General features: G+C 37.2%; 1 long non-coding RNA gene across 1 annotated transcript in view; it reads left to right on the forward strand.

Annotated features, from left to right (window-relative positions):
• LOC147914631 (uncharacterized) overlaps positions 1-24208 on the forward strand; it is a 50461-nt gene that overhangs the window by 12412 nt on the left and 13841 nt on the right. Inside the window, exons 2-3 of the long non-coding RNA XR_015555058.1 lie at positions 14379-14565; positions 14985-15159. This is a non-coding gene — a long non-coding RNA (uncharacterized LOC147914631). The remainder of the gene's footprint in view (positions 1-14378; positions 14566-14984; positions 15160-24208) is intronic.

Below are 24208 nucleotides of genomic sequence, written 5' to 3' on the forward strand. Positions count from 1 at the left end.
CATGATTAAATAATGTTTCTGACATTGGTCAGATTTAGACCATGAAATGCACTCATACATGGCTAAATCCATAAGTATAAACCTCAAAACTTTAAATGAAAATATTTAAAAATATAATTAGAGGCTGAAAGTGCAAGAGGACACATAATTAAGGGATCAGACCTCATGTTTCAAGTGAATGATTGATCATCATTTTAGAGGGATAACAAACAAGTTATTTCCTCTAGGGTTTTAGAATAAGCTGGTGTTATGGACTGAATTGTGTCTTCCAAAATTCATATGTGGAAGTCTTAACCCCCAATGAGACTATATTTAGAGATAGGGCCTTAACGAGATAATTAGGGTTAAATGGGGTCATAAAGATGAGACCTTAATCCCTTAGGACTGGTGTCCTTAATTAGAAGAGGAAGAGACACCAAGAATGCACATGCAAAGAGAGAGGGCCACATGAGGGCAAGAAGTCGGCCATATGCAAGCCAAGGAGAGGGGTCTCACAAGAAACCAATCCTGCCTACACCTTGATCTTGGACTTCCAGCCTCCAGAATTGTGAAAAAATAAATGTCTGTAGTTTAGGTTACCCAGTCTTGTGGCAGCCCAAGCTGACTAATACAGCTGGCTTGACTTCTTTTGGCCTGATGTTCATTACATCCTGCCTGACAGAACCGCAGACTTACCAGATATGACAGGTCCTGTAACATGTACACAGCTAAGTGACCTTGTGGGGCCACTTTTTTTAGCATTTCATACTCAGCTTATTAAAGAAGATTGCAATAATATGCAGAAACATGATTACCAATCACACCTGTCATTATTTTATAAATAACCGCAGTACAGGCTTTGCTTATCTGTCAGTCTCTATTTCTCACTGGGCCAATAGAAAAAGTTCTAGACTAAAGCAAAAACTGAAACTGGTTTCCCTTTACATGTGGAATACTAAGGGATGTTATTTCTTTTTTATCGAAGATAAACTCATTCCGTTATTGCTAACACATTGTCAGAACAGGGTACCTAAATCAAACACCTGAGTCCTCTTACTAAGTCTTCCTATACTCGCATTTCTATCCTCCATCAGCCTGGGATAAAAGAAGATCATACTAATGGTCACATTTAATAGTCTGGCTCTGTCCCTTCCAGGAACTTGCTGCAAGCTCAATTTCGCTTACCTCAAAATTCCCTTCTTCAATTATTGTTAATATTTTAAAGTGTGATGTTAAACGTTAATATTTTTAAATTTTAAAAAAGAACACTTATTTTTTAGAGATATATACTGAAATATTTATAGATGAAATGATGAGACATTTGGGATTTGCTTCAAAATCCAGATGGGCTGGGGGCTAGGAATTATAGATTTAACAAGTCTGGCCATGAGTAGAGAATTGTTGAAGCTTCATGATTGGTACAAGGAAATTCATTATATAATTTTCTCAAATCCTGTATAAATTTTAAAATTTTCATAACAAGTTAAATAATTTTTCTTCTTTTCAGAGAAAGAGACCTCAGGAATGTGATATGCGTGCTCTGAAAGGTCACCGCTAACTCATCAAGGCCATCATTGTATATTGTATTTCCAAGTTTTGACCTGATCCGTCCTCATCCCTGTGTTACTTGTTCCTGTCACACTAAGACAAGGCTCTTGAGCTTCTCTCCAGCAATCATTTGACTGAGGTTATGATCTATTACCAGTGACAAATCTTTCATAACATCGTCTCACCTACTCTTAGATTATACCTCACCCTTAGAAGTACAGCTCTTTTTGTGTGTGTTAGGCTTTTTTAGTTCATAACTGTCATCTCTCTGTTGGGAGTATAAGATAGAAGTATCAGCTGACTGACAGCACATTTTACTCAAAATCGTTTCTCTTTGCTGATTCTCCTAACCATCCCTACCTCCTGTCCTCCCTCCTCTACCTCCAGTAAGTGCTGGACAAAGCTTCTGGTCCTTGGTTCTCTATAACTGTAGTGTACATTTATTCCCTCCAGTATTCTCTCTGGGAGGGCAAGAGTTGACCTTTGTTCCCCAACTTCTTAAAGATAAATCTCTGTCTCTCATTCAGTACATGAGCCCTCATTCAGACAAAGCTCCTGTTGGCCCCATGCCACTCAGCCCCTACAATTCATTTACTGAATTCTTAGCGTCTACACACACACACACACACACACACACACACAGCGCGATAGAATGCTTCTAAAATCTTTCTGACTGTGATTCTTGCTCAATCTAATCATATATGATCCATGGACTCAGTGACGTATTTAGAGAGACTGATATTCTGTAGCTACTGATTATACTTCCAGAAAAATAGACTCCTGCCAACCGAAAGTTAGTTCTGGATTAGTTTTGGAATGGTTCTGGTATCAGCCTTGTAAACACAGCCCAAACGGTTTGAGGTACTAGAATTTAAGAATGACTTTCTTTTTTCTCTAAGAACATGATGTTCTTTGGAGACACAGGAAGCTTTGGGGATGGATCAAGCAGCTCCCACTGAAAGACCATATGTTCATCATCTACTTGGAGGCTGGTATGACAAGAGTGGGTGGAGTGCACTATTGTACCAAGCTGGCATTCGTAATCCCAAAGAACAGGCTGTGGCCTTGATGACAGATAGAGTTATGCTGCCAACCTTTCTTCTCTCGAGCTCACCCCTGTGTCCTTTGAAAATGTCTAACTTGGTAAGGTTTATTTAAGAGACAAGACAATTTCCTAGTGACAAATGAATTCTAGAAATGGAAATCAAAGCCTCACTATGTGCATTAGAAATGATTCAATTTACTGAATATCCTTCCAAAGAGAACAGTTTGATTCTGACTCATTCCTGGTACTTATTTTTCTTTGACTATTTATCCCTGAGAGAGGGGACCATTTAAGACTATTAATGACTGATGAAACTTGAATCATACTCTGATACAAAGATTAGTTGGATATAAAGTAGCTTCTTAGGGGGTGGTGTTAAGGAGTGGGAGAAGCATGGTAAAGAACGTTTTCCTATGAAAGAGCAATATTTCTTTCAAGGATAAATACAGTTGGAAAAAGATTTCAGGAAGAAATATGGGCTGGTATTATATGATAAACTCCCTGATGGATGGTTTCCTTCCTGAAAGTAGAGGTCCCTGGTGAAGCTAGCCCACGCCTTCCCCTGGTAATCTTAGCTGGCATTTAAGAGCATTTATAGGCAGATAGTTCTTCCTCATAACTAACCTCCCTTTCTTCCTTATTTCCTCTTTTTCAGCCCTGGAGGAAATGGAAGCCTCTAGTCACTCTTCTGCATTCAAATAAATGAAGACAGTCCTTTTGTATCCAAGTTAAAAAACTGCAATTTCTTAAATATTTACTTAAAGGGCTTGTCTTCTAATCCTTTTATTGTTTTTACTTTTTTTTTCTTGGACCCTTAATCAGTTTTCATGTGTACTTTTACATTGTAAGACCCCAGATAGATGAAACACATAATATGAATAATGCCTTAATGAGTGAATAATTTCTCCTCCCTGTTTTATTATTTTTAAGTAACACAATGAGATTCATAGTCAGCGTGTGACACATCTTAATGCCTGATTTTCTGCCACAGTCCTGAAAAACAAATGACGTGCGTCCCATAAGCTTTCTGTGATACTTACTTATTTGTATTTTTAAATTCTGAGTTGCCTCCTGATTTTAGTTTATTAATTTAAAAGATGATCATTTTCTTTTCAAGAATACAATCTATTTTTTCTGCTTTTTGGTGAAAATTGAGTTCACTCTCAAGAACAGTAGTATTAAAGGTGGGAATTGGAATTTAGGAACTCTGTTGCCCTGTCCCTGTAAACTCAAGTCAGACTGTGAAGTTTGTTTACCACACCGATGTGAGAGCATAGATGGGATACCTAAAATTCTCCAACTCGTGACAAACATGAGCCATCAGGTTTTTAATTGTGATATTATTTTGTTTCAGGAAGTATGATCTGCTAGGGAAATATGATTTTCTAGGGAAATATTCAAGTGATGCTGTAATCAAAGAAATACAACCCAACCTAAGCATAGTTTCATAAAGTTACAGATTCTGTGTTTGTTTTCTCATGATGTACCACAGCAGTACTGTCAAGAATTACCCCCAAATTCTTGTCCAGAAACTTCTTTCACACAACACAGCTGTTTTTGTGCCTCTTTAAAATTTGTTTAGAAAATTCTCCATCATTAGCCTTTGTTACTCTTGTTCATTTCTTTCTTTAAGTACTTAAATGTTCCTATTTTGTCCAAGACAGTCTTTATAAAAAATTGCTCCTAGAAACTAAAGGTTCCTACTGGCTTTACATGAAATTTTAATTAGTATTTCTCATTTCCTTTTGATCTTGTCTCTGAAAGCTTGATTTGAATGAGAGATCTGGGTGACAAGAAGCATAAATGAGCTGCTTTTTGGCAGACAAGATCTTAGCTCAGACACTCGTTCACGACATTCACTTCTGAGCTGTGAAATTGCCTCAGTCTTTCATTCCCGGAAAGACAAACATGAACCTTAGGTGTGATGATGACACCAGCTCAACGCAAGGTTGACATAAGGGAAGCCATATTGTAGAAAAGAAATCGTATTGTAGCTTTGGACGACCTCTGACTAACTCTGGACTTTATGGCCCCTCCCAGCTGCTATAAATTGATAACTTTGTTCTTTTGAGCTCCTTAGGAATGTGGTGACCCCCCAGGCAGAGAGTCTATGCTGATAGCCATCATCAATGACAACTGAAATATCAGGCTGTAGGGCATTGCTCTAGTCTCTGATGCATATCCAGTAAAACAAAAGACTGCTGTGAACTAAGACTAGGTGGATGCCCCCACCCTGGGACCAGATGCCTCTCCGACTCGGAGACCAGCCCTCTATATAACTGACCTGTAGTCTTTGTTCTGTAAGACGGTTTTTTCGGACATTAGTTGGCCATCTTCCCTCTTGCTAGCAAACTGTAATAGAAAGTCCTTTCTTTCCTACCACCTTGCCTCTTGATTATTGGTGTGTCTTGCAGCAAGCAGAAGACCACCCCCCACCCTTGGGTGGTAACAATTATGCTTGTACCAGAATTCTCTATTATTGAGCTTTTGGAAACCTCAGTGAATTAAGAAGCACAGACTAGTAATATGTGTTAATATGGTATTTATCTTTCTGATACCACAATCTAGAGGCCTGAATACATTTTCCCAGACCCGTTTGGAGCACTGGGACCACTGCTATGGGAAATCAGCTGTATAGGTGCAGAATATAGAAGTTCACCATTTGTAGTAACTTAGACATGCATTATATGGCACTCCACTCATCGCAAATCCATTCACATATATTCTGTTTTCTGATCCCCATAACATTGCTATGAAGTAAGTAGGGTGATCCCCCGGTAAAGAGGTCAGAAAGGTTGAGGGACTCTTCCAATTTCACTCACTAGGTGGCTGAACAGTGATTCAGACACTGTCCGATATCCTTCTCGTTAGACTTGAGCCCTCTCACAAGAAGCTTGCTAACATAGCTCACAGCATATTATTCTTGGGTGGAATTCCCTTGATAAGAATTATCTGAGACATTATTCATTAATTCTAATAATACTGTGAGGTTGGTGACAAGTAGTGATGCCTCCTTTATAGAGAAAGATTATGTCGCTAAGGGGCAAAATGACTTGTCCAAAAGCCAAGGAGACAGCCAGAGATATATCAGAATAGGTTTGTGTTAGCGAATAATACTGTCCATGTGGGACTAAACTGCACTAACATAACTGATTTATGAGAATTCAGAGTCCCATCAAACTCAAGGGTCTTGATTGTGAGATATTTACGTGTCACCTGAGCCAAAGAAATACATGTAGTATACCTGGATTGGTGTTTTGTATTGATATCAGAATTAATTGATGTTTACAACCTGAATATAGGGAGGTGGGTCACGTAGCAGCCCCATTACACCCCCTTGAAGTATGGAGTCAATGTATAGTAACTATCAAAGAGTTCAAGGCTGTCAACAGGATTCCAGACAGTGTTCCAGCTGAACTCTCTGGGTGTTAATACCCTCAAGTATTGCTGGAAGATTGTTCCTAATCTTACATAGTTTCCTCAGTGATCAGGGAGAAGAACTGCACTGTGTGTCCCCAGATCTGGGCTAAAACCATTGGTGCAAATGAATCCCTGTTAACATGGGTGTTAATTGTTTTCCATAGAATAGTCTTTCAACCACATGAAGATTTAAGATTGAGTATAAAAATGTTTAGGAGAATCCAGACCACACTGTAAATATTTTTTATTAAAAAGGAATGAGTAAATATTTGAAATTTTAATAACTTTTAAATAGTTTATCAGAATTTTGGCCCATTAGAGTGACAGCCTTGTAAATTCAAATTAAAATCCATAACTGAATTACTAATTATGACTGTGATCTTAAGAGGAAGTCTTTCTTATTTTATATACTGTTTTGAGACATGTGAAAACTACTAAGTTCCACAGTATTTTTAAGTTCATTAGATTGATAAGAATAATTCAATATTCAAGAGGATTTTATTTTAGAGAAGAAAAGCACTTGAAAAAGAAATAAAATATAAAATGCAGTTTTAAATTTTTGAACTAAATTTTTAAATGGGAACTCTTTCAAAGTGATTTTTAAAAATTTGTTAGAGTAATACCATTTGGCTAAATTTAAAAGCTTAAGAAATAACTAGATTTTTTAATGTTTAAGAAATAACTAGATTTTTTAATCTAAAACTTTAATAAGTTAAATATTTATTTTTTAAATCAAAAGTAAACCTCTGAATGTTCTTTTCTCAGCATAAAAACATCACTCTCAAGGGCATCATAAAAACCTCATTAACAGTGCATTGTACTAAATAACATATATTTATTTTAGTATTTTTTCTTAATTTTTCTCAGAGTATTTCCATTTTGTTTGCCCTAGCTCCCTAAGAAAAATCTGGAGAAGACTTCGGTGCCCACTAAGCATGCAAAATTTCACCATATGGAAAAGAAATATTAAAACTTGTCACCAAAATGATAGCTTCCTTGAAAATATCATTGTGAGTCAGGAAAGTCTGGTTCAGCTCACACAGCACCCAGGGATAGATAAGGAATGAATAACTTACCAGCCCACCAAATCAATCCACAAGACGCCTATCCCCTTTCACATACATACAAGTATCTCTCAAATGGGTGGCCACCCAAATTGAGATTTCAGAATCTCATCTAATTTCTGCTTGTTTGGTTTATACATCCAGGATTTTGTTGGTGAAGGCAAAAACATATGAGAATGCCCAATAATTGTGAAAGAGTTATGTTTCAGGAGATTTTTAGAGTCTCAAAGTCCTTGTTCCGTTGTAATTTGCAAAAATTTCTTTCATGGTAGAGGAACGTGTGGTCGACCAGTTCTGCCCTTTGGGTCACAATTTGAGTTTCTATCTGGGAAAGTTTTCAAGCAATGAACTTGTATCAAGTGTCAGTTGTATGAGTAAAGGATTTAAAAAGAATTTGTCTTTTCTGGGACAGAAGATCTCTAGCTACCTTCTGTGTGTGTGTGTGTGTGTGTGTGTGTGTGTCTGTGTCTGTGTCTGTGTCTATGTGTACGTGTACATGTGCATGTGTTGTTTTTGGGCTGAGGAAAATCAACTTTGTGATCTTTCAAACTGAAGATAGGCTTCACTAGACAGTATCCTCTCCCTTAATTATTCTGTAGTCTTCAAGGAGCTTTCTTGAGATAAAAATAGATGCTCATGCCCTGCTCTCCTCTTGACACTCATGTAACTAGACATTTGTCTGTGAGACCTTGGCTAACATTCTTGTAAAAACTCCTAGCCCCTCCATGATAGTGCTCAACAGCAAGAAGTACAGGTGCCTCAGAAATGAGGCCTCTTCCTCACTCGTCTTCAACATCTCCTGCACATGCATCTGATTGGCCAAACCAAAAATGGAGATCCTGACTCCTGCTGCACCACACTATTTTTCCTGATGGATATGGTCATATCTGGTCTTAATGCCTAGCAATGGTAACCTCTCCCTCTGAATGGTGTGGCCCTCTGAAGGTGCAGCCCATGTACACAGCCCACATGGGGTTTTCTGCTTACCTTTTCTGTCCAAGGTCAAAAGCAAAAGGAGAGGGGGAAATAAAAATGGAACAGTTGGAAATTGAGAACAGTACTTTTTTAAGTTCTCTGAACTAAGTGTGAATTACACTATTTCTGCCATCTTTAGTCCCTGGGAAGCCTGCAAAATGAACAACTATAACATGCTGACGACGGGTGCCAAGGTTTTCACCACACAGTGTGTCCTAAGTGTCAGGGCTTACTCTGTTTACTGCGAAGTAACATTCTCTTACCTTCTATTCTCTTTCCTAGTTTTGTCTTCCTTATGTCTTTCTACCTTATGATCAGAAAGCTACTAGTTATTATGTAAGTAAGGAAACTATTGAAGTTACTGTGAGAAAGATGTGGTTATACCTCTAATTGAAGGAATGGAATGAGTTTATGCATTTTCATTTATTTGTACACCAATAAGGTAAGAGTACATACCTACATTTTACATCTTACCCACGTGACAAATGTAAGTTTGAATATACTTATTTTCTTATTGGTCCTGCTTACATTTCTAGGAGACATTTGTCTCACACTTTGGCATTGATGGCTCTATAGGAAAAAAGTTTCTTTCTTCCTAGTCTCCAATTTAATACCCTGGTCTCTGTTCAGAGGATCTGTGAGAGCCTCCATGGTGGAAAGTACTTGGAACATTTCAAGGCTGCCAGTCCAAAAGCTGGAGACCACTCTCCGTGTTTCAGAATTATCCCTCTCGTGTGTGGACACAGAGTGGTAAGACATTACTCTTGGGCAGTAAGTGGATTTTAGGAGGCAGCTTCTGCAATGTGTGTCCCTATTGCTGAAAAAGTATTAGGATGCCCAGGCTATCAAAAATCTGACTTCTCCTGGCTCATAGCTGTTGCTTGACATTTTATGGCTATGGCTGTTGTTTTGTCTTGAGCATTGCCCTTTCCTTTTGACTTATTTTAACATATGAATGCTTTCTTTAAGGACGTAACGCCTTAATTCTAAAACTTAAATGTAACTCAGTAAATCAATGAAAGGAGCATGTTGAAGTTGAGGTAGAGAATATATTGTGGTAGACAAATGATGGGCTTTGAAAGTGGACAGTCCTCCCGTATAAAAGCCATGTGCTCTTGAAAACATTCCTTAGTGTTTCTAAACCTCATCTGTAAAAAGCAGTAGTAAAATCGACCTCACAAAGTTGCTATGAGGATAAATAACAAGGCGAGAATGTGAAGTCTAATACACCTAACTATTAGTCCTGATTTACTAGATTAGTCCTCACTTACTAAATGGTATAGCCTTGGGGAAGTTTCTTCCCTCCATGAGCCTTAGGCTCCTCATCATTAAAATGCGTGTTAATGCCCACTTCATAGATTTGTTTTAAGTATGAAATGAGGGAACATGTAAAAATTGCCTGGTGCTGGGCCTGGCCTATAGTAAGTGCACAATCAATAGTATTCTATTTTTATTGAGATTTATACATTACTATGAACAGTGCCTCAAACACATTAGATGCCCAATAAATATTTGATGTCCTCCTTCCATCCTCAGCCACTCAGTGTTAGGAAGAGAGTTGGCGTGAAAGAGGGAGGAAGGGCCAGTGATGTGCTGAAGCTGGCTTGCACTGGCTTGCAAGGACCAATTGTTAACTTTTCAAGAACATGTTGTGAGTCAGTTTTTAAACATTTTCAGTATTAAAAATTGAATTATATAAACCTACAATTAAATAAGTTTTATTAAAAACAAGGGCAATAAATACTAAAAACTCATCACTTGCTAATTATTTTACCATTATCTTTGTTCTTGAGGTTATTTACATCTACGATACCTGTATGGTGGAAATATAATGGTGTGCTACTGCACATCTATCCCAATTCCATGTTCAATGACGTCATGTTGGTAGCCTGAAATCAGCCATTACACCACAGAAATTGATGAATGCTACAAATTGTTTCTCCCCCCAGAGAGCCAGTGGTTAAATATGCCCTAGCACACCATGGGAAATGACGTCCATGGAGTACCAAAGAGGGAGATTCCTCTGCTTCCAAGAACTTCCAAGTCACATCAGGCTGCTTTTGGTTCTGAAATGACAACCTTGTTCAGTATAAAATTTCCAATCTTTGAAAAAGTAATATTTTAAAAGTAAGGCATAGAGGTTATACCCGAGTTCTGCTATAGTGGGTTTGTGTGCACTGGACAATATGAACACCAGGTCCTACGTGTCATTGAGAAATGAGATCACAACAGCAAGAAGCAGCCATCAGAGGGTGCCTCAGTCGCCCTCTGTTTCATTCTGACAAAAAAAGGAAGAGAGATAAAAACAAATTTACACTTAAAGTAAGTCATAGACTTTCTGAATAAAGACTTGGATAATTAGAACTGAAAACTGCTGGAATTTTAGAAGGAAAGGAACAATAGCCCTTTGTTTTTGTCTTGCAGTTGCCACACTAAAAAAATCTAACAGTTATTTGGTTTTGATTTTCATCTCAATGAAAGAGGAGATCAAGAAAAGGAGAGAGAAAAAGAGGAGGGGCAAATAGAATGCCTTTCAGAAAGTCAATAACAGTTCAGAGCAAAGATATTGAAGTCTCTGTTAAGTCATACATTATGACTTTTAGATTATTGAGAAAAAGGATTATTGATGGTTCTCAACTAAATATATTCTTAGAGCTATTCACATAATTCACCATGTCCACTAGAACAGTAATAAAAGACATATAATGTAATAAGAATAGCTCATTTTTAGATAATGAACTCTTATTCATTTAGCATAAAAAGTTAGACCCAAATATTAAAAAAAAATCTAAGAGCACATCCAATATTTGTTAAGTCCCATACTGATGAAATGTCAGTCACTTCTCTTGATCTTCTTGGACTATTTGATAGAAGTCCATCACAATACAAGGTAGGCCCTTCTTCCTGTTAGACATGTTAAATAATGAGAATAGCATGTGATGCTTGATGAAAAGTGGCCAACTTTCGTTATTGAGCAAAATAATTTCTGAAGGCCTGGGGACATGGTGAAAATGGACAGGTTCCACGTGCCACATTGTGTTACTGAAGTTGTGTATAGCTATGCTGAAGCACAACTGTGCTGTCCGTATAGTCTTGCTTATATCTACAATAGAACTGCCATTCTATATAATGAGAGAAGTGTTTTCAATGGTGGTGCCAGCTTTCATGGAATTTTCCAACTTGTGTTTATTTCCACTGGACTGGTATAAACAGGCCAAATTGTAACTGTAGAATAGATTAAAGTCAAATGTGAAACCAGGACTGAAAATGGACTGATTACGGCCTCCCAATTCTCTTCAGAAATGTTAATCAGCTACAGATCAAAAATATTTACATGCTCATGTAGAACATAAAATTTAGAGTTTTATTAACCTGTGCTGTTGATATCCTGACAGTCTTCATCAATACACCCATGCAGGCATAGAAGTCTGTTAAACTTCATAATTAAATATACTTTTAGGTTAAATATTGAAGGATACAGATGAAATCTCAAGATAAATTTTATTTTCACAAAAACCTGTTATATTCCTTCCAACTGTCTCTTTTCGTTTATGCAACAGTCTTATTATACTCATCATTATTATCTTCTGTTTTGGCATTTCATCTTTTTCATGAATCTCTTTGTAACTCTGTTAGCAGGGGTCACCCTGACTCTAAAGACTAGGTAGATCGATTTTCATTTCCATTCCACTGTTTGGCTTCTCAGGGACTTCCACTATCATGATCATCTCTGATTCTGAGTTCTTGTTTCCTCTGACTTAATACAGTTTTAGAGTATCTCATGATAGCACCTTAGTCTTTTGCTAATACACATGTGCACGCACACACACACACATACACACAGACACAAGCACAACAAAGTTGATTTAGCAGACTCTACTGAAAGTTTGGGAGTAAAGTGGAGGGGTTGATGTTGAGGCTTACAAACAAAAGTAACTTCAAACTGAATCTTAGATATTCCTGTTATCAAAAAATCATTTGGCATTCTACCATGTTATTTGAGTATCGTCTTCTTTATCTTTCATGTCCTTTTCCTTCTCTTCTCTGTGTTCTTTTCACTCCCAAATTCTGATTTATTTCTAAGACAGCAGTGCTGAGGTCTCCTTCTTGGTATCTGGTCTTCTACTGACCCAACTTTTGCTCTAAGCACCTTATTAAGGTAACCCCTTCTAGCAAACAGCCTCTTACCTCTCTAAGAGAACTTGTGGTTCTAGCTATTATCATAAGGGTTTTTAACCCTACCACATACCATGAGTCAATGATACAAAGTCAATAAATAGCTTTAAACATGAGTTGTGTGAACAGAGTTCTATAAATTAGCTTCACTTCTAGGAATATGTGAACACCTGTTCTTTTGTGTAGAAAGAACTATATGCAGCACATTCATTCATAACAATGCTCATGAATGTCCCTAAGATGTTTAGTTTCCTGGAATATGTCTGGACCATGTGGTGCCTTCAAGACTCTCTCATACAATCTTCCTTTCCTTCTTAGGAGTATCTATAATAAATAATTACCAGAGTTACTTTGAGAAGTTCATTTAACAAAACTATAGTAAATGCAATGTACAGAGCACAGACTTCAGAGTTAAACAGATCGTCAATGAATTCTCACTCTGCCACTTACTTAGCTATATGAACTTGGACAAGTTACCTGAGCCTTGATGACTCTAAAATTGATGATAAAGTACCCACTTCAAGAGATTATATTAAAAATTAAAACCAAAAATACATGTAAAACTTTTAGCACCATGCCTGGCATACAGTAAGTGTTTGATAAATGTCAGCTATTACTATTAGTTTTATTAAAATATCAAGCATGATGTGGATCAGCTATCTAAAGGCAGAAAGAATTCTTCTGAGTCCTCCAGCTGCAAAAACCATTTGTCCTACCTACAGCATTGATGCTTTAGTCCATCCCACATGGACATGGAATATTGGGAGATAACTTTTTGCTTCTTTGCATTATATTGTAGCTTCCTACACTGGATCTCATAAGTAGCCAGGAATTCCTTTTATCTCCCACCACCACTAAACCATGGTTCTCCTTTGGGAGGGTGCCTCCAGCGAAGACCAGCATTGATCTCCCTTTCACAGTCACTTCAGGGGCAGGGATGAGGGGATGCAGTTCCCTTCAGTTCCTAGCACAGGCTATCCAGTTGTTAAATCATAGGTAATAAATATTATTATTATATTTATTTATTTATTTATTATTATTGAGGTCACATTGGTTTATAACATTGTGTAAATTTAGATGTACATCATTATATTTCGGCGTCTTTATAGACTACATCATGTTCACCACCAAAAGTCCAGTTTCTGTCCATCACCGTACATATGTCCCCTTTACCCCTTTCACCCTTACCCCACCCCTTCTCCTCTGGTAACCACCAATCTGTTCTCTGTATCTATGTGTTTGTTTGTTTGTTTATCATCCACATATGAGTGAAATCATAAGGTATTTGTCTTTCTATGTCTCACTTATTTCACATAGCATAATACCCTCAAGGTCCATCCATGTTGTCGCAAATGACACGATTTTGTCTTTTGTTGTTTATGGCTGAGTAGTATTTCCTCCTGTCCCTATTACTGACCCCATTTTTAACCAGAGTCCACTAACTGTCACTCTCACACACAATGAAGCTGAAAGGCCTCCAGCCCCAGAATTTCACTTGCTTTGATCGTCTCTGAAGCCCCCAGCACAGTGGGCTCTCCATACATACCTGCTGAGCAAAAAATGGTAACGTTTGTCTGTGATTTTCTGATGCCTCCCCTTCCCAAGTGCTCTCCTTCCTTGAGGGGACACGCTCGATCTCCCTTGCTTCCACTGTCGCTGACCTGCTGCTCCCAGGCAGTGCGGGGAAGGCCAGCTGCTCCTTTGCTCTTCCCCGCTCTGTCAATTCCCTGTGTAGCATTGCTAGATTTGAGGGATTAAAAGTCTTACTTACAGAAAAGCATAAACCATTGTTTATCTTGTAAACTTTACTGCATTTATTACTCCTTTATTTACAATCTTAACAATTGTATCAAACAAAAAGATTTTGAAAACTAGTAATTGTCTAAAAGAGGAAATCAATCTCTTAAGAATGATTCCTCTCTCCTCTGAAGCCCTGGTTGGTCCTTTGTTTACATCTCCACTGTGGTGCTTATTACATGTTTCAAGGATCATCGATATATGTTTACTGGTTTTATTTCCCATTTCTGAATATTCTCCTTATGGACAGTAATCACGTCTTCCAACCAATAATCATAATAGCAATATGTTGATGATAATAGCAGCTTCTAATTATTGAGCACCTACCATACCAGTTCTTTAAATAATTCAGATATGTATTGGTCTTTTTACAGATGAGGAAACGGAGATTCAGATGAGTCAAGGATTCACTCTTATAATCTCAACACTTGTGTTGAAGTTCACGTTCTTTCCATTGTCTGCATACTGCCTCTTCTCTACCTGTGGGACAGTGATCTGCATCCAGTATACATTCATTCACTATTTGCAGAGTCAAAAGGATATCAGTAAACCTGGCATAGGGTAGGAAATTCTTTAAAGATACTCTTTGTTAAGAAAAATTATCTAAAATTTGGAAATAAGACAAAGATGGGGGAACATATCTTTTAATACAATACTGAGGCATTAACAGGCACTACCCAAGGATGCATAACTCTAACAAATATTTTTTTCCTATTTAATTTTTTTTTTATTTTTAAGAATTATTTTGTATTTTTTGTTTTTTTAAATTTTATCCAACATTTTTATATAATAGTAATTATAGTAATTATGTAGTGGGTCAGCTTGATATGATATCCAGGATCTGATTTAATTTTAAAAATTGGATATATGTATATCTACATATACACACTTTTTGTTCTGGTTTTTATATGTGATTTTTATATATATAAATATATTTTAAATATATTAAGTATGCTTATTATTTGTTTTTGTTTATCAAGGGAAAAAAAGAGAAAATTTGTTTTAAAATAAAGTGTCAAGCTGATCCAGAATATGCAAAAGCACAGAGAAGGACAAAAGTTGAGTGTGTAAAATGTTAGAAAAGTAAAAATCCTGCCAACAAAGAGAGACCTCTTCACACCACTATGGAAAGACAGACACCTGATTTATTACTGAGTAAGTATAACAGAGCGCCTGCCTGTCGGTAGCCCTCAGAGACTACCAAGTCACTATAAAATTTCACACAATTTATACAACAGATACAAAGTTCATTGGGAATTGAGGTGGGCATTTGCTTAGTTAATTGTTCTCCTCTGAAAGAATAATATAACTTATCTCCTCAAGAGACAAGAGGTTATATCATGAGATAAACCCCTAGGCTAGTTCTGGGGCTATGTGTTTACATTTCCAGATGTTATGAGGCCCTAGACCTCGGAGAAATTTCTTTATTGTAAAACTGGAGGCTGGGCGTATCTGGTCCCCAGAGAGATTGTTACCTTCCAAAGGCCAACTATGTCTTCAAGCGGATCCTTTCAAGAGGGGAGGAACAGGTAAGAGGGGACGAGGAGGTAGCTGCCATCACTGAACCTGTTGTTATCCAGAGTCTGCGAATCATCACTTTAACACATAATGAAGCTGAAGCTGGAAGGTCTCTAGCCTCAGTGTTTTTGTTCAAGCTAGCTCAGTTTTAATGGGTTTTTTCATGAGATCATTTTTAAAAGAAACTTGTGAATCTTTTACTGTCAAATAATATACTGATTAAAAAATAGATTTTGTTTTGTCCTTGTTCAAATGAGAAGTATTTGGTCTTTTCTTAACAAGAAATGGTAAAGCTATACTTTACCTAGTGTGTAATCTGCTCCTATAGCAGAAATGATGATTCTCAACAGAAATGTTTTTGCTTTGCATTGGCCGTACATTGCTAATTACTTTAAAAAATAAATAAATAACAGAAATTTCTGACTTCTAAAAGAAGCTAGGATTATTTACAATTATAGTACTTCTTCTATGTGTATTTTAGAATATTGCACTGCCCTTTTAACAAGTAGTTAAGCTACAACCATTTATTATCACGCACCCATCCTTCTATCGTAACCTAGTGATCAATTATCCTCTCATAATCATTTCGATTTTGCCTTCCTAAGATCAGACGCTAAATTTGGAAAAGTAAAATTTTCAAATATCCTTTGAAATTAAAACTGTCTTTCAGATTTCCCAACAGGCTCCTGAAAAAAATCGCAAAGATTTATTATTTGACCTGAAAAAGAGGGATGAGAAAAATCATTAGTTTAGTAGGCTCAATGCTTTTTAACTAACTCAACACTATTGTAAGAGCTGTAAATCAAACAAGAAGCTTGGCTTTTCCTGCCATTGATTTTATAGAGATAAAATGTTATTAACATAAATGTTCCAAAGATTGTAGACTTTACAGAATGGATTGGAGGGCCTTAGTTTCCCATCAATGTCCTCACTGTTAGTGATGTTCTTCCCCTCAGGGCAGACATTGATCAGCCCTAAAGAGAGACTTTCTTCCATTTTATTATCCTTAGCTACTGTAGTTTATTATCATTAACTACAGTCCTTCAGTCTCATCAGCAAGTGGTTTCTGCTTTTCATTGATGTTTGTCTGAAGGCTCTGCTATATCCTTCAATTTAGAATTTGTTTCTTCTACCAGATAGGATACTCTCAGAGCCTTGTAAAAAGGACTGTACCTGATATTCCTAACTACTGATATTTCAATGAAAAAAAATATGTGGATACAAGCTTCAAAACTGAAAGCTGAATTTTTTTAGACAGCTGTCTGAACATATCAGCAAACTGAGTCTTTTTAGTCAGAAGAAATGATTTCATTAAAACAGACTGCTGACCAAAGAGCCACAGAACAAGAATTACTTATGTAAAACTGAATGAACTGATGAAGGAAAATTAAGTGGGATTATTTCTTTAGATATTATTGTTATTGTTTTAATGTTCTATTTTTTGATTGATATACAAGGAAGCACTTTGCCTTTCTTTATTACTAGGCCTCAATTTAGTAGACTATGCTTTTGTAACTAAAGTGAAATATGTTTTTAAAAATGGTATCCGATTCTCATCGATTCCTCAGAATTCTGAAACAAAGACTTTTACTGAATCTCATTACTTCTCATGGGAATATATTTATTTGCATACGTTCAATAAGAATCTGTTCTCCTATTTACCAGGATATAAATAGATAAATTGATTGTGCAAGTCTCATGATTAGTGTATCATAGTAAGAGGAATGTTCATTTAATCAGCTATGAGAAGCCCACCATGAAGGGACAAGGATTGACTTTATATATGAAATTAATGCCTACTAAGTCCTCCAAGGAAAACAGGCCTGGTGTCTGGCTTGCAAGGTTCCAGCTTCATGGGTGATGAAGAAGATTACTTCCTGGCAGGCTAGGGACTTGAGCTTATTTTAAGAACTTTGACGACAGAGAAATTCATAGGTATAGCAGGTCAGGAAAGGGTCTTGGGCTTGGCTTCCTATCCTTGGGTAGAAGAGCAAATAATTAGAAGTGTTTAAAAGTCAAATCTGAGATTCCTTATAAAAATTTCCAGGAACAAGTTAATTCTCTGGCCTCGATAGTTGATTCATACCAAATAGCTCTAGATTTGATGAGCAAACTCAAGGAGGCTCACAGGAGTAATTTACTCTTCTTGCTCTGCATATGTAAATAATCAGGCCAATATATGAGACCAGCCTTTTTTTTTTAATTGATGTTTTAATGGTTTTTAACATTGTGAAATTTTGGGTTGTGCATTTTTGTTTGTCCATCACCATATATATGACTCCCTTCACCCCTTGTGCCCACCCCTCACCCCCACTGCCCCTGGTAACCACAGTACAGTTTTCTCTGTCCATGTGTTGGTTTATATTGCACATATGAGTGAGATCATACAGTGTTTGTCTTTCTCTTTCTGGCTTATTTCACTTAACATAATACGCTCCAGGCCCATCCATGTTGTTGCAAATGGGACAATTTTGTCTTTTTTTATGGCTGAGTAGTATTCCATTGTGTATATATACCACATTTCTTAATCCAATCGTCAGTCGAGGGGCACTTAGGTTGCTTCCACTTCTTGGCTATGGTGAATAATGCTGCAATGAACATAGGGGTGCATAAGCCTCTTTGGATTGTTGATTTCAGGTTTGTTGGATAGATTCCCAGTAGTGGGATGGCTGGGTCATAGGGCATCTCTATTTTTAATTCTTTGAGGAATATCCATACCGTTTTCCATAGAGGCTGCACCAGTTTGCATTCCCACCAGCTGTGTATGAGGGTTCCTGTTTCTCCACATCCTCTCTAACACTTGTTGTTTTTTGTCTTGGTGATTATAGCCATTCTAACGGGTGTGAGGTGGTATCTTAGTGTTGTTTTGATTTGCATTTCCCTGATGATTAGTGATGTTGTACATCTTTTCTTATGCCTATTGGCCATCTGTATATCTTCTTTGGAGAAGTGTCTGTTCATTTCCTCTGCCCATTTTTTGATCGAGTTGTTTGTTTTTTTGTTGTTCAGTTGTGTGAGTTCTTTATATAGTACGGAGATCAACCCCTTGTCAGATGTATGTTTTGCAAATATTCTCTCCCAGCTGGTTGGTTGTCTGTTCATCTTGATTCTGGTTTCGTTTGAGACCAGCCTTTTTTTATGTAATCAAGAATACTCTTTGCCAATTATTTATGACCAAAATGGGAGACTATTAGGAAAATATTATCCAAAACCTAGAAATAAGTCAAAAGTGGGAGAGGCATAGCCTTTCTTACTAGGGTCCTGATTAGCAAGCTTACCAGATGATTATCTAACTTTCGAGGAGCATGGACTTTGTTTAACTTGTTATTTACTATTTAATTTGGCCCAGAAACATGTTAAGTTGTGTATTTCTGTTCAGTAGGAAAGATGACCTGAAAATTTATGGTGTCTTTGCTCTGTAAGACATTAAGCAGTTTTTTATTTAACCCAAAATCTTTTTCTTTCCTTTTCTTTTTTTTCTTTCTCTCTTTCTCTCTCTCTCGCCCTCTCTCTCTCTGTCCCTCTGTCCCTCTCTCCCTCTCTCTCTCCCTCCCTCCTTTGGTCTCCCTCCCTCTCTCTCTCTCTTTTTCTTTCTTTCTTTTCTTCCTTCCCTCCTTCCCTCCCTCCCTCTCTCCTTTCTTTCTTTTTCTGTCTGTCTGTCTGTCATTCCCTTCCTTCCTCTCTATCTTTTCTGTCTTTCCTTCTTTCTTTTCTTTTCTTCTTTAATGGTTATAAATATCCAGTTCCTCAAATGTTTTTGGAACTAACTTTACTATCTTACTAGTTTCCTCATTATTGAATTAAATAATTTTTTACATGTGTAAATTTTATATTTACATGAGAGTCATTTCCTTAACTTTCTGTATATTATACTTTGATACTCTCAAATCACACCACATGAGAATCTATTCTGACTGAGCACAGCCTCTTCTGCCTTTCTCTTGCAAATGAAAAAACTGTGGACATTGACTCATATTTGGATTTATAACATTGTTCTCCTGCTTCTAAAAAGGTGTTGAGGTAGTTTACATTTAAAATATCAGTGTCTGGGCCGGCCCCGTGGCTTGGCGGTTAAGTGTGCGCACTCTGCTACTGGCGGCCTGGGTTTGGATCCCGGGCGCGCACCAACGCACCGCTTCTCCAGCCGTGCTGAGGCCGCGTCCCACATACAGCAACTAGAAGGATGTGCAACTATGACATACAACTATCTACTAGGGCTTTGGGGAAAAAAAAGAAAAAAAAAGATATATCAGTGTGGCATGTTTAAGCCCACATGGAATCCACTGTTGAATCTGAAAAATGTTTGAGCATGTCTAGCAAATAGTGGGAGATACCCATCAGAATACTGTTTTATGATGATCTAAGAAACTTTTTGGCACTTAGTAGATTCCAGAGAACAGAATGCCCATTTGGTGTTACACTTGTAGAATATCAGCATTCTCAGTGCTGGCATCTGCAGTGGTGCCTGGCAGAGTGGATGGTACCCACTAGGAGCTGGTGATACCCAGAAGGAGATGGTAGTATCTGCTAGAAGTGGGCAGCAGTGCCTAATGCAACGGTGGTACCCCACACAGTGGGAGCAACCTTTGGAGGAGACAGCTGGTCTATTGGCTCTGGAAGCGATTTGGAAGTGAATTAAGCTGATGTAGTCCAAGTGCATTGCTTATTAGAACTTGCTGGAAGAAGAAAACTTGACATAAATGTTGCTTTAATGATGTCTCTTGAACATCATTAATCTGAAGTCCACTTTTGACAGGAGCTCTCCGGAGAATGTCTGAAAGGCAGCTATTTTGAGTTTTATTGTTAATTGTAAAGAAACGTGCAGGCTCTCAATAGTGAGGCAGCAGTGTTGTTATTTTATTAGGAAATTAAGGATCCTGAATATTTTCACCTAAACAGAGCACCAATCTGCTCCCATAGGAGATGAGTGACAGCATACCTACAGACGAGGCCAACAAAGTCTTCAGAAGAGAGATTCAAGTCTGCTCAAAAGTCAAGCATTGAAGCCAGGAAGTGATCTCCTATCCTTGGTTTAGAAATCACTTGATAATTAGGATGTCCATAGATACATATTTTATTCTCTTTTTTCTTTTCACATTTTAGAAGATTAGAGAGAATAAAGTTGTTCATGAGCCTATTCAATTAAACTGACAAACACTTTGCATTACCTGAAAGAAAATTAGACAGATGTAGCAATTATGAGAGAATGTGTTATTAACATCATCCTGGGAACTCGATGGATTTCAGGTATTCTTAACGACAATGAGGATAGGTATTGCTACTGTGTAATAGGTGCAAGGTGTTTGCTAAGTGAAAGTCACGAAATCACCTTCACTGTTGAATCAGTGGTTTCAGTCTTAGGTATTCCTGTTGTTTTCCTCTTATACCAATTATGAGACTATTGAGAGCAAATGGAAACAGAGTAAGTAATAATGGCTTGATGGGAACCCAGTGTTTTAAACTTCTTTTGACTGAAAAGCATTATCCATTTCATTGGTTTTAAGAAACAAATTCTGTTTCTGAGAAAAATGTGCCTTTTGAATTACCTCACATTTGTTAACACATGTAGCAAAAATTGGAACTAAACAATGTTCGATTTTAGAGGCTACAGGAGTTGTAAGCCAACTAATGAGATAGGGAAAACGCCAAGCTAAAAAACATTTCCCTTGTCAAACACATTGGTGTTTAAGCAATTCATACCCTTCATGGCTAAGAATGGGAGAAAGGTTCTGGTTGGAGTGGGAAAGGGGGAAGGATGGCCTGGGAAGAAATGGTCAATTTGCTGCTCACTTCCATACTAACTCAGACACTTTATAACTACTTAAACTCAATGTCATGAAAGAAACATCAAGGAGAAATTCCTGTAAGATAGTTTCACACACATATCTATAAACATTTTTTTGATTTTGTGTAGTATTCAAAGTGTTTGCATAAAAGGGAGATACAGTTTTTATAGAATTCATAAATTATAATACAATTAATCATGGTGGTAAGGGCCCCAATAGAGCTGGTCCATTTATTTTGTAAAAAGTCAAGTGCAAAGAGAAGATGTGCTGGAGGTCCCACAGCGACTCAGTGACAGAGCAGGGATGGAAGCCTGGGTCTCTGGATTCATTGATAGTATTCTTTCCCAGATGGCAGCATAGCACCAGAGAAAGCTGTGCAAGAATCCTGAAACAGTCCAGGTCAACATATCTTCTTCTCCTCTCTAATCAACCAGGGCATATTTAATCTTTCTTGTTCTACAACAGTTTTATGCAGTAGATTTGATTATGCCCTTGTCTACACAGATTCTTCCTGCCATCTGGAGACCAGGTTCAGTTCTCTGTCAGTTGGAGAAATGTCTTTGACTTTCTTTATCTTAATTTCTTTCCTCTTTTCCCTTCAAATCCAATGAAATCGAGTCCATGTCCATGATTTATTTTAATTCAAACTTCGTTAAAGTATTAAATGATAAAAGGCAAATTATTTTATCATGAATGCCAGATCAAATCAGTCAAAATAGTTGTCTGGATATAAATTCAGAAGGATTCTGAGCATCAGATGATCTAAGCAAAAAAGAATGATGCTTATATTAATTAGTATTACCTATAAGGATGATGGAGAAAGGAGTGAGAACGGTTTTTAAGAACCTCAATTGCTCTTCAAAAAGACCAAAACAACAGAATTGAGATTCAGAGATGGGATAGTACAGTGTGTGTTTTTTTGATGGATAGTAGCTCCAACGTGCCAGAAATGCACAGTGTATGAAAGGCATGTAAAAGAAGCTGTCAAAGACTGTACCATATTGAAGATGGCCTAGTTCACTGGGCTCTGGAGTTTGGACACTGCCAAAACCATCAATTATTTGGGTCAAATACATGGCAGAATTGAAGCTGTTTTGAAGGAATATTAACCCAGCAGCAATGTGTAGGACAAGGGACAAGAAAGGAATCATAAATAGCAATTAGTAGGCTACTTCAAAAGACTAGGTGAGAGGCAATGAAACTTGAACTAGGGCTTTGACTGCAAATCTGGAAAAGATGGAGTGGATATGACTGATGCTGTGGAAGTAGAATCAATAGTCCTTAGTGTCCAATAAGATGACTGGGTGATGGAAAAGGCAGGTGAAAGTAACACTAACATTTCAAGCCTGAAGCGATAGGGTGTTATTAACTATAACAGGAGGAGTTACAAGTAAGTATCAGGGATAAAATATGGTGAGTTTTGTTTGTTAAATTTATGCCTTCCTAATCAGGAGTTAATATTGTCAGAATTTTAGAATGTTCATGTGAAACATGACTTTAAGAGACACATGTTCAAACAAAATCATACTTGAGGGCTCCTCTATTTTTTTCCATATCTATTATCTTTAGTAAGTATATTTCTAAGCTTTTCTTTTCATTTCTAAGCAATTTGCAAAATATTCTAAGCTGATATCCTTTTTTTTTTTTAAATGGTTATCCAAATAGAGAATGGATAATTTTCTAATCTTTAATCTGAAATTTCTAGCTGTTCCTCTATGGTACTACAGTTAAGTGACTCAAATCTCACAATTAATACCCAATTAATTTATGGATTATCTCACACAATAACCAAAAACTTAATACACTACGGGCAGCTGTGCGTGTTGCTGATGACTTGTTAGGATGACTCCATTTGTAATGGAGCACAAACCAGATGCTTCTAAAAGCAGCCAATACCCCATTTTATCAACTGTGAAGAGTAAGAAATGAGGCATCAAAATGAATTTGGATGAGTGGGAACTACATTTTTTCAGAATAGTGCTGGGTTTAAGTAAAAGGTAGATGTAAAAGCTCCCCAATTTTATATTTTTCAAGCATCTTAGCATTGAAACTTCAGTAATATTCTCTTGAATTAAGTCCTAAAATTTATAGCCACATAATAGCTAGAATCTCAAGGTTGTGCTTTCAGATTTCTCATTTGCTACATGTAATACTGCCAGGAAACTTACCTGGGCCACACATTAGCTCTAACAGAAGGTATAGTTATATGTATCTGGTAACCATTCAGCTTCAGGAGGATTTTATTCCTCTCTCTCAGTTTTTAATTGGAAATAATGGAAGCTCAGGGTCATAATCAAAAGTAGAAGAATAAGAATCTTCCTGATAGTACAAACTCAGTATGTCTAAATCTAACAAGAGTTAACACAAATTTCACGCTTATCCCTTTACCAGGCTGTGTTAAGTACTTTACAGATGTGTCATCTCATGTAATCCTTTCACCATCCCTGTAGTGTTGGTATTTTATTCTCCATATTTCACAGATAAAGAAACTGAGATTCAGAGTACACTTTGCCCAAGGTCATGTAGCTAGGATATATGGATCAAAGACCTGAGTTGAAATTTGTCACTAAATTACTAATTGTTCCCAATATTGACACAAGAATCAGGTCTAAATAAAACTATGTACATTGCCAGACCAGTCAAATAAATGATATAAAATAACAAATTTGCCTGGGATTGGAAGGCTGGGTAGTGAACGATCCTGGGCAAAAGGTAGCTGCAACCCCAAAATCATATCAAAAGGAACTTGAAGCATCGTAGAGTCTGTACCCTACAAAAATCCTCGTCTTCCACCTAAATATTCCACAAGTTTGAAGGTAAGGCTCACCTGATCATAGATTTCTAATAATTAGATTTGCAAAAGGAAGCCCCTCTCATTGCCTTTCCTCTGGGATTTCTCA

The sequence above is a fragment of the Ceratotherium simum genome, chromosome 18, assembly GCF_057802395.1.
Source record: "Ceratotherium simum simum isolate JZ-2026a chromosome 18, ASM5780239v1, whole genome shotgun sequence".
Classification (NCBI taxonomy): Eukaryota; Metazoa; Chordata; class Mammalia; order Perissodactyla; family Rhinocerotidae; genus Ceratotherium; species Ceratotherium simum.